Source organism: Eulemur rufifrons, chromosome 3 (genome assembly GCF_041146395.1).
Source record: "Eulemur rufifrons isolate Redbay chromosome 3, OSU_ERuf_1, whole genome shotgun sequence".
NCBI lineage: Eukaryota > Metazoa > Chordata > Mammalia > Primates > Lemuridae > Eulemur > Eulemur rufifrons.
In genome coordinates this window covers 34,471,354-34,484,405 of record NC_090985.1, presented here as the reverse complement: position 1 = coordinate 34,484,405, position 13,052 = coordinate 34,471,354, and positions in this window count along the sequence as shown.

Sequence of the window (13,052 nt, the reverse complement as noted above, 5' to 3'; positions counted from 1 at the left end):
TGAGGTGTAGCAAAAGCTGTTGTCCATTTTCCCTATTTTAATTTCAAATATTTTTTGTTACTTCTCCCGTTTTGCACATCCAATCTTGTTGAAATGTTCATTTTAATAATCTTTTGTAACGTCCAGCTTTTGGTTTAATTGATTATCTCTTATGTTTGTTTTCTTTATAGTTTCTGTTCGTAGTTTTATTATTTTGTTTTTTGTACTCTCTTTAGCTTTATTTTGTTGTTTTTCATTGTATCTTCTTCGGACAATACTTAGCTTACTAATATTTAATCTTCCTTATTTTCTAACATATGCATTTAGACTATACATTTTTCTTTATGCTTTGGCTAATTCTACAAGTTTTGATATTTAATTCTTTCATTTAACTTATTTCTAGTTACTTATAAATATATGTATTTTTTGCTAGAGTTTTTGTTTGTTCGTTTCATACCAAGAAATTATTTTCAAGTGCTATTGTGGATTTTGTCTGTAGCTAAATATAGCTTTCTGCTGTTTTCTGACAACATATTATTTCATTATGTTTAGAGAATGCTGCCTGAAAGACATTGTTTCTTTGGTATTTGTTGAGATTTTGTGGTCAATTTTTTAAAATTTTATTTATGAATATTCATAATTTTCAAAAGTAGCTGCTGAATCCAAAATCATACAACTGATTCTGTCTGGATTGTGCCTGTTTCATTATTTTGGATACAAAAATGTATTCTCAGCTCAAGTACGGAAGTCTGACATGGCCTTGCTCAATTTGCCCATTTTTACAGTTTTCAAGGTGTGTTTTTTTCACTTTACCTGAAGACTGGAAGTTGACAAGTTTCAAAATCTGTTAATTGGTTTATTATGAGCGCCAGCCTTTGGGCAACTCGTTTGCATGTGTCTGCTCATTTTTGCTAGTGTTTGGTTCTTCATTTGCAAAATCAGATGTAATCTTGGCCACAGGTTTTGTTCCCTTCCCTCCCCATATGCTTATTTGGATCAGACTGCACAGAGAAAAATAAAAATATACCATCTTTATTGAAAAAAAAATGGTTAGGAAAGGGTCATTTGGCTATTGTTTGGCAGCTTTTAGTTAAAACAGTTACTGTATGTGTACTGCCAGAGGTACCAGGTGGGTTCTGAACTGGCCTTTGAGAAAAAAGGCCTGTTGTACTTCTGCTGTCTATTGGAGAATGGAAATTACTAGTCAGTTTACAATTCATCTAGAAAAGAGCATCTGAGAGACTCTCAGAAAATATCCTGAACTTTGACAAAGAGAATAGTGGTCTGAATGAGTCAGATAAACAACTTTAAGAAAATTTAGGCCCAATGATAACAAAGTGCCCATGTTAGTCTGCTTTCAGGCACCATTCTAGACACTAGAAATGGATCAGTGAACCAAAGCAGGTAAAGTTCCTGTTTTTGTAAATCTGACTTCCTAGAGAAGGGAAACACAAAATAAACAAATAGACAAATAAATTTGGAGTACCATGTGCCCAGACGAAAAATAAAAAGAATAAAAGTGACAGAGATTGACTGGGGGTGTTATTTTAAATCGGTCTATCAGGATGGCATTTAAGCCAAGGTCTGAATAAAATTAGAAAACCTCAACATGGTGAGGAATCCCCAGAAGTCGAGTGTGAAGGCATGAGAGCTCTCTGCACTGACGGTGGTTTGCTCCGTGCCCACTGCCAGCTGATGGGGCAAAGCCATGCCTGTGTAGGCAGCCTCAAGACAGAGGAGCACAAATCTGGTAACATAGCCAGTCTCCTTCCCTCAACACACAGCATTGCCTTCCTAGTCTTTCCTTCCTTTGCACCATGCTGGTGGCACCTTCCTATCTTGCTTTCTTAATATTTTCCCTGAGGTACATTCATTTGCACAGACGTTTTTTTTTTTCTTTTTTGCAACTTTTTTAACACCTGCAAATGCAGCACTCATTCTGCTTCTCATTACCACTTTCCGGAGTCATTTTTTACTTCTCTATGCTAGGGCTAAAATTATCTTTCATCCTATTGCCGAGCCCTTCATACCCACTTCCTTGCTCAAGAGATTTAAGAATATTATGCAGAAGCAAAATCTTATACAATGAGGTATAGAGGAACGGGGTTGGAGGGTATCTAGCACTAGGTAACTGGGGACCCAGGAAAATAATGGACTTTATCCCAATTAGGCAAGGGCAATTTCTTACTTGTCTCGGTGTCTCTGAGTGTACCTAGTACAGCACCTGGTAACATACTTGATGCTCAATAAAAACTTAGAGCTGAATTTAACCATGAGTCTGTGATGCCTAGCAATGAACTAGGTCAGGAGAGTTCATTTATCAACCTGTCAGAATCCAAGGTGCAAATGTAGATCAAAAAAATAAAAAAAATCTCATTCAACAAACAAGTCTCCTTAAAGAATTTCCAATGAGGGTCCCACTATAAAGCGGTGAACTAACATTCTTAATCAGCACCACCTGTCATAAGCTGTGTATGTGTGCTCAGGCACAGGCTGAAAATTGGTTAATAGTTGTGGATTGAGACGTGAAATGTCCTGAATCAGCAGGTCTAGTCACAGATGCAAAATGTCAACGCACAATGAACTGAAACAATCTCCCCTTTAAGATCATGCCTTAGTTCATTCATAGCTAAGAAGACAGGCAAAGAAATTGTTAACTCATTTATTCCGAGTACCGCTTCCTTTCCATTTTAGATTATACAGTTGGAGTAGCTGTCACGACTACTATTGACTCTCAGGGATGGCAAAGGGCCCTGTCTTTGCCCCTTCTCTGTCCTGCCCATCTAAACCTCACACATCTGCCGGGACCCAGGGAGGGCCTGGGGCATAATGAAGAGATGGTGAACCTGAAAGCCAGACTCAGGCTCTCACTATTCCCTTTAATAGTTTATGGAAGAGCAGAGATAACGTCTAATCCTTAAAGTTGATGTGAGAATTCCATTTAGGAATACTACCATTCTACTCTCTGTTTTTACAAGTTTATTTCAGCTACCATGAAAGTGGAATCATGTTGTATTTGTCCCTCTAAGACTGGATTATTTCACTTAACATAATGTCCTCCAGGCTCACCCATGTTGCTGTGTAAAGCAGGATTTATTTCTTTTTTAAAACTGAATAATATTTTATTATCTGTATATGCCACACTTTTTAAATCCATTCATGCATTGGGAGAAGGAATCGGAGAGTTGCTAATCGATAGGTATAAAATTTCAGTTATGTAAGATAAATAAATTCTAGAAATTCACTGTTCAACATTGTATCTATAGATAACAATATGGTATTACACATGTAAAATATCAGTTAGGAGGGTAGATCACATGTTAACTATTCTTAACACAATTAAATCATAAAAAAGGAATACCAGGGTTGGCACTTGATTTTAATGACCAATTCAAAGTTTTATCTATTATTTTTATAATCCTCTAATTATTAGAATCCATAGCACAAATTCCTTCTCTAAATCCTTAACACACATATCTATATGTGCCATTCTTTCGACAATTCACCAAATACAATTTTATAACATTCATTCAGCATTCAGCTAATTATTAGATATCTATTTTGTTGCAGAGTTAAAGGCTTGAGATTAAAAAGAAAAACTAGGAATAAACAGAAATATTGTTAAGCTGAGAAAGAATAATTACCTAAAAGCAACTTTGGAAGATAAGGTGCTCATGGTGTGTTTACATTTACATTGACCTGGAGATTCTAGCTGGTATAGTATGATCAAAATAAATAAATAAATAAATAAGAAATGAAAAATAATCCAAACTAGATTAGTTAAAGATAATGCAATATAGAAAAGCCAAGAAAATCTGCCCATTAAATGTTAAAATGACAAAAGATGTTTATTAAGTTTGCTAGAGATAAGGTCAATATATAAAACATAAGAAACAGAAATTACAGTTTTTAAAAAGAGAGAAGATAGAATTGCAATAGCAGCCAAAAATAAAGGAATCTAGAAAAGAATTTGACACTATGCAAAGCTTTTATGGGCAAAATTATAAACTTTCTTGAAAGACGCTAAAGACGATTTATTTAAGTAAAGATATATAGCATTATATATTCCTGAGTTGTAATACACTATATACTTGATGTCATAAAAATGGGTAGTGGATTCATAAATGTTCATTTTATTATTATTTGTACCTTCTTGCATGTGTAAAATTATTTTAATATTTTAATTAAACATTTTAAAAATACTTAAATGTGATTTTAAAAATGAAATAAACCCAAAGTGTTCTTGTGTACACACACCTGCATATGCATACATATGTTAACACCTAACAGTTGGACTGAGCCTTATTTCATTGAATCCCCCATGGTTTGCTGGAAATTATCTGTATCTCCACTAGACAGATGAGCCAACTGAGGCTCAAGGTAGATAAGCGGTCTTTCAAAGTCATATGTTGCTAAGTCTAGATGTCGGTCTTCTTTCTCCTGTCAAGGATCTCTCCCCTGGCCCAATGTTCACTTATCAGGCAACACTACCACAATTCCCAGGTCAACTTAATGAACAACGAGGGCCCTGCAGTTGGGTATCCAATTATCAGGGCCTCCTTTGGCATTTGCAGGATACAATGAGTGATGGTTTCAGTCTAAATGATGGGCAGTTTAATGCCATGTGGTAGGACTGGTGCAAGGTGCTGCTAGGCTTTGAAAGATTGGCCATCTGGTATTTGCCCCTCACTGTGTTCAAGAGCTGCCTGCTGGGCCTTCATCACATCCAGACAGTGCTACCATTAAAGCCACTGGAGCCACTCATTACTGAACACTTAAGTCCGTCCCTGGAAAATAAGTAGAAATTAGTCACAGCTGGTGCTGCTGGACACACGCTTGCTGATCAGAAATGAGTTCTCAACACTTCTCATAAGCTTCTGTGAACAGCTTTTGGGGAACAAAGAAAAAAGAAAAAAAACATTCCCCTTCAAACAGAACTTCCCTGCAGTTTAAAACAGACAGATATTTATACATGTTTATTTATTTTCTCACTTTTTAATTCATTCATCCTCGCACCCATTTGTCCAATAGATATTTACACAGTGTTTCCTGGTGCCACATACTGTATCAAGCCCTGAGTATGCCTTGTGAATGAAAAGAGTTGGTCCCTGATCTCAGAGAGTTTATAGGATGGGGCAGATGTTAAAGAAACAAACAAAAATACCTATCTTCATATTAATATAAATTGTGGGAAAGAGGTGGGAAGAACGAATAAAGAGGAAGAAGTTCTTAAAGTTTTTCAGGGAGTTACTCTCTGAGGAGGAGGAACGAAAGTCAAACATAAGGGAAGAGTTTTAGATCCCCTGCGATATCTTAGATTTCTTGGGGATGGGCTCTTTTCTCTAGTTCATTTTTACATCCCTAGAACCTTGCTTACTATGAGACAGTTGAGGTCAATTAGAAAACACATTAGCTATTGTTGCACCAAGTTTTACCATACCTGAACATCTAATTCTATTGTTTCCTGAAGGGGCCCCAAGCACAGGCCTTTTACTTTTCTTAAATACTCACAGCTCACCGCAGCACTGCTCTACCTGTATTACATTGCAATCCACATGACAGAAGGCATGTACCCATGCAACACACTCCCAGTACATGTACACTGAAATTGTGCATCTATATTAATCCCAACGTTTTCTGACCCATTCAAAAAATATATCAGAAGGCAAGTAAGAGCAACTTTATTTTTTATTTTATTTAATTAATTTATTTATTTATTGAGACAGAGTCTCGCTCTGTTGCCCGGGCTAGAGTGCCGTGGCATCAGCCTAGCTCACAGCAACCTCAAACTCCTGGGCTTAAGCAATCCTTCTGCCTCAGCCTCCCGAGTAGCTGGGACTACAGGCATGTGCCAGCATGCCTGGCTAATTTTTTTTTCTATATATATTTTTAGCTGTCCAGATCATTTCTTTCTATTTTTAGTAGAGACGGGGTCTCGCTCTTGCTCAGGCTGGTCTTGAACTCCTGACCTCAAGCGATCCTCCCGCCTCGGCCTCCCAGAGTGCTAGGATTACAGGCATGAGCCACCTCGCCCTGCCTGAGCAACTTTATTATTGAATTAATCTTGGATCTACCTTACTTAAAAAATCCAAAGTACAACATTCATTTATTCTACACTATTAATAATGAACTACTTATGGAACACATGAGAATTGACTGTGGCATATCAGGTTTTCTGATACTACAGTTAAGGTCACTGCTTGGCAGAACTCCAGCTCTTACCCCCACTCATGTGACAGGGCCTCAGGCTCTACCGCCTCATGCATTATTTTCTTAAATACAGGACCTAATTGAAGAGTTAGTTAAGGTCCCCAGTGACACAAAACTATCTTCTTCCCATCCGCACATGGCTGGATAATTGCTCTCACCTTCCCCAATGCACTCTTCATTTCAAGCTAATGTTCTCGTATCACCTTTTCCACCCCCGACTACGCACGCATCCCTTAACTATCAGTCTCAGGTGTTGAGGTTTATGAGGGAATTCCACCATCATCCCATTCTAGGAGCTAGGGTCATCATGAATAGTCTCTTAAAACGTTATTCATTCAATAAATATGTACTGAGCATATACCATGATCATCATTGTCATCATTCTTATTATGTGTCAGGCACTGAGAGGGCTTGGGAGGCCCTGGACCACCAGCAGTGAGCATGATAGCCATGGTCCTTACTTCATGTAGTTCACAGTCTGGAACAAATTTTAAAAATGGATAAGATTTCAAAGGATAGAGGTAGACGATGTGTTTTTGTGAAGGAAGGGATGGCTTGAGTAAAGGACCAAGGGTAGGAAATAGTAAGACAGGCTCTGAAATAAAGGGGGTAATATGTAAGATTAGAGGATAGGATGGCATGTGGGCTGTGATGAAAGATAAAGCTCAAAGGAAGTTTACAGACACATCCTAGGGACCTGAAATGTAAATGTACCATTAAAAAGTTTTGCTATTAATTTTTAGACAAGAAAAGATTTGAGGATTATTATCAAGTAGATATGCAAAAATAATTTATTGTAAAGACTAAAGGCCGGGCGCGGTGGCTCACGCCTGTAATCCTAGCACTCTGGGAGGCCGAGGCGGGTGGATCGCTCAAGGTCAGGAGTTCGATACCAGCCTGAGCGAGACCCCGTCTCTACTAAAAATAAAAAGACATTATATGGACAACTAAAAATCTATATAGAAAAAATTAGCCGGGCATGGTGGCACATGCCTGTAGTCCCAGCTACTCGGGAGGCTGAGGCAGTAGGATCGCTTAAGCCGAGGAGTCTGAGGTTGCTGTGAGCTAAGCTGACGCCACAGCACTCACTCTAGCCTGGGCAACAAAGTGAGACTCTGTCTCAACAAAAAAAAAAAAAAAAAAAAAAAAAGACTAAAGAGCTTTCTTATGGGAAAGCAATAAAGTAGACAAAATATGATAGTGCCCCCTATTTTATTACTATCTTAATTACTCAACCCCACTTTAGCATAATATATTAAGAAAAAAGAATAGAAAGGAAAGTATTCTTTGGGATGCAGACGATGTGACTTGATTATCATGGGCTAGGGAGTAAACATAGTAAGCAATTGGTTTAACTCTTTTAATTTCTGTTAGAAACAATTTCTGTTGGATTTTGTGTTGCCATCCTAAAAGAAAGTCATCATTTTACAAGTAACAAACTTCATCTATTTAAAGTGTACCATCAGATGAGTTTTGATGGATTGTATACCTATGTAGTTGCAGCCACTATCAAAATCTAAACACATGGATCATGACAAAGCATTTACTTGTACTCATTCCCAATGTACACCCTGATCCTCATCCCCAGACAACTACTGATTAGCTTTCTATCACTATAGATTGTTGGACATTTTCTAAAATTTTATAAAGGGAATTTTACAACATAGGCTTTTTTGTGTATGACATCTTTCACTCAGCATAGTGATTTCAAGATTCATTCATATTTTTGCATATCAGTAGTTCACTTATATTGTTATTGTTATATTAATTTTTATTGTTATCCTATTATGTGGCTATATCTCACTTTGTTTATTAATTCACCTATTGATTAATACTTGTTCCTGTTATTTGCAACTGTGAACAAAGCTTCGATAAGCCTTTATGTAGAAGTCTTTTCATAAACATAAGTTTTAATTTTGGGGTGATAAATACGTAAGCATGTAATTCTTGGGATATTTGTTCAATACATAGCTAGCTTTGAGAGTGAAGTGGTTAAACAGTTTCCCAAAGTGGTTGTTCCATTTTATATTCTCAGCAGCAAGTGTATGGAATTTCAACCTTTTCCACTCTTTGCCAGAACTTCCTAGTGTCAATCATTTTTTAAATGACATTTTCAAGTATATTTTAGGTATAATACAATTTGCTCATTGTAAGGGCACCTGTCTATATGTTTTAACATATTAATTTAGTCAAGTACCACTACCAAAATTGAGATACAGAAAATTTCTAGCACTCCAAAAACTTTCTTCATAATCCTTTGTAATTAATGTCTACTCCTACCTGCAGCCCTGGGAAATCATTGATCTGTTTCCATCACTAAATTTTTGCCTTTTATACAATTTAACTTAAATTTATTCATAGATTATATAGTCTTTCATGTCTTTCTTTCTTCACTATCATGATGCTTTTGAGATTGATCTGTGGAAGAATTAAAATTGTTAAAGTGACCCAAAGCTATCTATAGATTCAATATAATCCTCTCAAAATACCAATTACATTCTTCACAGAAATAGAAAAAGCAATACTAAAATTCATATGGAACTACAAAAGATCCCAAATAGCCAAAACAATACTGAACAAAAATAACAATGCTGAAGCAACGCACTACCTGATTTCAAAGTATGCAAAGCTATAGCAATCAAAACAGCATGGTATATTATAAAAACAGATACATAGAAAAATAGAATAGAGAATACAGAAATAATTCACATATTCATAGCCAAATGATTTTTGACAAAGGCACGAAAAGCATACATTGGGGAAAAACACCCTATTTAATAAATGATGCTGGGAAAACTGGATATCCATGTGCAGAAGAATGAAACTAGACCACACTCTCTCTCTTCATGTGCAACAATCAACTCAAAATGGAATAACAATATAAATGTACGACCCAAAACTATGAAAATACTAGAAGAAAGCATAGAGGAAACACTTTAGGACATTGATCTAGGCAAAGATTTTATGGCTAAGTCTTCAAAGGCACAGGCAACAAAAACAAAAATAGACAAATGGAATTATATTAAATTAAAAAACTGTGCTCAGCAAACGAAAAAATTAACAGAGTTAATAGACAACCTGTGGAATGGGAGAAAATATTTGCAAATTATTCATCTGACAAGGCACTAATATCCAGTATATGCAAGAAACTCAAACAACTCAACAGCAAATAATAATAATGATAATAGTAATCTCATTAAAAAGTGGGCAAATGATCGGAATAGATACTTCTCAAAAGAAGACATACAAATGCCAACAGATATACAATAAAATGCTCAACATTACTAATCTTTAGAGAAATACAAATCAAAACTACAGTGAGATATCATCTCTCCCCAGTCAGAATGGCTACTATCAAAAAGACAAAAAAACAAAGAAACAAATGCTAGTGACTCTATGGAGAAAAGGAAACTCTTCTACACTGTTGGTGGGAATGTAAATTAGTATAGCCAACATGGAAAACTGTTATGGAAGTTTCTCAAAAAACTAATAATAGAAATACCACAGGACACAGCAGTCCCACTTCTGGCTATTTCTCCAAAGGAAAGGAAATCAGATATTAAAGGAATACCTGCATCCTCATGTTTATTGCACACTATTCACAATGGCCAAGATATGGAATTAATGTAAGTGTCAGAACAGCTTGGTGACTCACACACATAATCCTAGCATTCTGGGAGGCCAAGGCAAGAGAATTGCTTGAGCTCAGGAGTTTGAGATCAGCCTGAACAAGAGCAAAACCCTGTCTCTACTAAAAATAGAAAAATTAGCCAGGCGCCATGGTGCACACCTGTAGTCCCAGCTACCAGGGAGGGGCTGAGGCAGGAGGATCACTTGAGCCCAGGAGTTTGAGGCTGCAGTGAGCTATGTTGATGCCACGGCACTCTACCTGGAGCAAAAGAGCAAGATTCTGTCTCAAACAAAAACAAAAACAAAAACCTAAGTGTCCCTTGATGAATTAGTGAATGAAGAAATTGTGGTATATATTCATAATGCAATCATATCCAGCCATAAAAAAGAATAAAATCCTGTCATTTGCAGCAACATAAATGGAACTGGAGGTTGTTTATGTTAAGTGAAATATGTCAGGCACAGAAAGACAAATATCACATGTTCTAGTTCATATGCAGGAGCTACAAAAGTTGATTTCATGAAGGTAGAGAAAATTATGAGGATGGAAAGGTTGTGGGGATGAAGAGAGGTTGGTTAATAAATACAAACATGAAGTTCAATAGAAGGTATAAGGTGTTCTATAGCACAGTAGAATGACTATAGTTAATAGCAATTATGTTGTATATTTCAAAATAGCTAGAAGATTTAAAATATTCCCAAAACAAACAAATGATAAATGTTTGAGATGATGAATATCCTAAATACCCTAATTTGATCATTACACAGTGTATGCAAGTATCACAATGTCACATGCACCCCATATATGTACAATTATGTATCAATAAAAAATACTAAAGCATTATTTTAGTGATTCTACTTTTCAGCTTGAGATTTTATGTTTGTTAATATGTCAACAGAAAGGAAGCCAAACTCTGTAAAATAATTTTAAAGAATTTTAAATTCTAAATTCTAATAATTTAGAATTAATTAAATTTTAAATTCTAAATAAATAATCTAAATTTTAAATTCTAATAATTTTAAAGAACAATTTTCAGAATAATTTTATTCTGAGCCAAATTTGAAGACCATGACCTGGAGCCACGCCTAAGAAGCCTTGAGCAAATGGATTCACTGTGGTTGAGTTACAGTTTGGTTTTATACATCTCAGGGAGACAGGGGTTACAGGTAAAGTCATAAATCAATACATGGAAAACATACATTGGTTTGGCCCGAAAATGGGGATCATCGAATGGTTGGGGCATAGAGTTACAGGATCTTGGTGGGTTTAAAGATTCTTTGACTTGTAATTGGTTAAAGACATGAAACTTTGTCTAAAGACTTGATAAGGAAGTGTGTTAATCAGAGACAAGCCACCCGGATGTATATTTGTTGTGTAAATTGAGGACGTGCAGGTTTGTCTTGCATAGCCTTAGGCTTGTAAAGGGTATCTCCAAGAAGGGAAGGGGGCATGATGAGGCATGTCTGACCTCCCTTCTTGTGGCAGGCAATTTAGTTTTAGGATATCCTCTTGGCCAAGAGGGGGTCCATTCAGTCAGCTGGTGGGGGAAGGCTTAAAATTTTATTTTAGTTCACAAGAGTTTCCATTTCTCTGTTAAGATTACCAATCTATTTATTTAGTGATACCATATTTAAACACACACACACACACACACACACACAGGCACTTTTCTGGTAAGTCCAACATCTGAGTTGTCTTGTAGTCAATTTCTATTGACTACCTTTTTAATGTTTCTTTGCATGGCTAGCGATCTTTGCTTGAAGACCGAACATTGCAAATAATATGGTATTATATAGCAACTCTGGATTCTGTTGTTTTGTTCTAAGGTACTGTTTTGTTGTTATTGTTGGTGTTGTTCTATTAGAAATTTAACTTGCCAGAATTTAAACTGTATCTTCCTCTTTTAAGCATTGTGTAGCAGTCGATGTCTCTGTTCTTATGCTTTCCACTTCTGTTTTTTATTGCTTGTTGGTTTTTAGCCTTGTTTCTGGAGGAGGGGTCTCTCCTATGCCTGCATAATTTTACATCAATCCAAAGATTTGGGCAGAAATGGGGTTACCTTCTTTGTGGACTCTTGCTTATAGGGACTCTCTCCTAATTTTCAGCTGTTCTTTTTGTTTAGGGCTTTGTCCAGTAACACCTCAAGTCTGTGAAGCGTCAGGTTTTTGTCACTTGAGCTGCTCAGAGTTGGAGAATATATTTGATTAAGACAAAAGTCAGCAAACTCACAGGTTAGAGCCCACATGGCTCTAACTTTATTGATTTTAGATTTCTCCTTGATTTTTGCCTGCATTTTATATGGGCTCCCCAGGGTCTTCTACATGCAGTTATAATTTATCTGTCATCCAGGGATTGAGGCAGAGTTAGAATTGATTCTTATTCCTTCTGTTGTTCTGTCTTTGCAAGAGTTCCCATTTAAGTTTCCTGCGGTCCTGCTGTTTTTATAGCCCTAAGTTGTTTTTTTTTTTATTTCAGGATACTATGGCCCTAGTATTTTTATCTCTTGTACCTTAAGCCATTAAGGCTGTTTATCAAACTGCAAAGTGGTTGGGCAGTTCTCTCATGCCAGAAACCCACAAACTCACAATCTTTACCTCTTCCATTTTTGTTTTTCCAATTAAACTCTCCAGAGACTTCCATCAGTTTAGGCATTCTTTCTGATGTCTTAAAATAGTTTTTTAAAAAGTTTATACAGTTTTTATAAATTTTATCTGTGGAAGGGTTCATGCTACAACTTCACTATTCTGCCATCAGTTTAAAACGCTTTTCTATCCTTTAGATATCATGTTAAAAACAAATGACATTAAGGGAAGATCTCTTTATGGAGGTGACATTTAAGTACAGATGCTGAATATTATAGCAAATGTATTTTTAAAACTGCTTTAATTCCCTTTGGGACTGAAATAAAGTGACTATAAATGAATGGTATTTACCACTCTAGAAAACTGGTTGTACTAAAATGAAATACATCTACTTAGTTATACATGAATAAATATTACTGAACACCTGCTATTTTCTAGGTGCTATTCTAAGTGCTAAATATAGACAAATTCCCTATTTTCTCATGAGACTTATATTCTAATAGGAAGAAACAAAAATGAAGTCAATACGCAAATTATGTAGAATGTGATGTCATTATAAACACCATGGATTAAAGAAAGTAGAAAGGATATAGGAGTGCCAGTGGATGGAAGAATAAATTTCAAATAAGGAATTAGGGAAGACTTGCCTG